Here is a 1682-nt window from a genome sequence, read left to right as displayed (position 1 = left end):
GGGGACACGATTGGTTTCAGGCTCTCTGTCACTTAATTCTAACTAAATTCAGCTCTAACCCTCTCCCCGGACCAGCAGAGCAACATTCCAAAAGGGATTCACCGACAGCCTTCTGTCGGTGGGAGGAATGAACACTTGTCTAAAATTGCTATGCTCCAGGGAGTCCGCAAGGTTATGTTACAAGTAATACCTCTTCAAATTCTCACAACTCCCTGCGAGTTAGATGGTGCCCACTTACAGTTATGTCCATCTACAGATGAAAACAACACAAAACTGAAACTTAGCAATTAAGTAAATCACTTTAATAAATAAGGGGATTCAAACTTTGATCTCCTTGTTGTAACGTTCGTGCTATGTTTACTTCATCACATTGATGTTATGATCTCTGAGTTGAGCTAAAAGGGGTTTCTTAGGTAAACGTGCGCGCACGCGCGCGCGCGCACACACACACACACACACACGGTACGGATAATGGTTAAATCTCAACATCAGTTCCAAGCTTTGAAAGTCACTGGCTAAACAGAGAATGAAATACCAGGCTTAAATAGTGTCTTCTGAAACTCCCAAGTTTAATTAGAAATAATAAACACTAACATTTATTGAACGCTCTGAGCTATGTGGCACTATTCTCAGTACATGAGATGTATTCGTTTTTTCTATCCTCTGAACAACCCTCTAAGGCAGGTACAGTTATTATTCCTACTTTGCAGATATGGATACTGAGACACAGTTTAACTTACTTGTTGAAGTCACTCAGCAAGTTGGGGTTAGAGGTGGGACCAGAGCCCAGCCTGACTTTCTTGGTCTAAGCGGCTTCAGCACCTGACCACTCGGCAAATGATAACAGCAGCTGGCCCTTACATAGCATGTACCTAACTGCCAGTGCCTGTTGTAAGCACACATTACTTTCTCTTATCTTCACAGTATCATGAGCAATGTACAACTATTGCTCCTATATTACTGATGAGGAAACTGAGGCACGGGGAAGCTACTTTTCGTAGCTAGCATAGCTTGTACACGGCAGAGCCGGGCCTCACACCCAGGTGTTTTAGCTGGAGAGTCTGTAAAATGAACTCCTAAAACTCAATTTTAGTGTGCATACTCTTAAATTTATTGCAGTCTATTTCAAACGTGTGGAGCAAACCCAGTTGTCAGTATATATTTTAAGACTGCTTATCTCCCCACACCAAACCCAGAGTGGGTTCACTTTCTCACTCTCCCTCTCTCTCTTCTCTATAAATATGATTATTGTGCTCCTGGGATGATCATTAAAATTCAGGTTGTATATTCTGGGGTTGGAAAATTTCCAATAAAAATTCAGCTAAGACCCAAACGTGTAAATGTATGCCCTTAAAATACACTGCTTAAAAATACACCCACAAGGCAGGGAAAGGGATGAGAAAATGCTGGTCCAGGTGGGACAGAGTTATATTAAGAATTACAGAAACTTGTTTTGTTAATGAGCTAAAGAGGCCATCAATGTTCAGGAGACTTTTGTATGTGAAATTCACACATTTCGGTCTGTTTCTGTATGACCTTTTACTTTATTAGGAGCTTTCTATACCTTCTTGCCTGCTTACATCTGAAATGCCACTCAACCTAGCCCTGAATGACCTCTCCAAGACCATGTGGTCTTGTCTCCTGCCTCACTCTGGTCTCCACATCATCTTCGAGACTGAACT

Source organism: Saccopteryx leptura, chromosome 3 (genome assembly GCF_036850995.1).
Source record: "Saccopteryx leptura isolate mSacLep1 chromosome 3, mSacLep1_pri_phased_curated, whole genome shotgun sequence".
Taxonomy (NCBI): Eukaryota; Metazoa; Chordata; class Mammalia; order Chiroptera; family Emballonuridae; genus Saccopteryx; species Saccopteryx leptura.
This window is presented reverse-complemented; position numbering follows the sequence as displayed.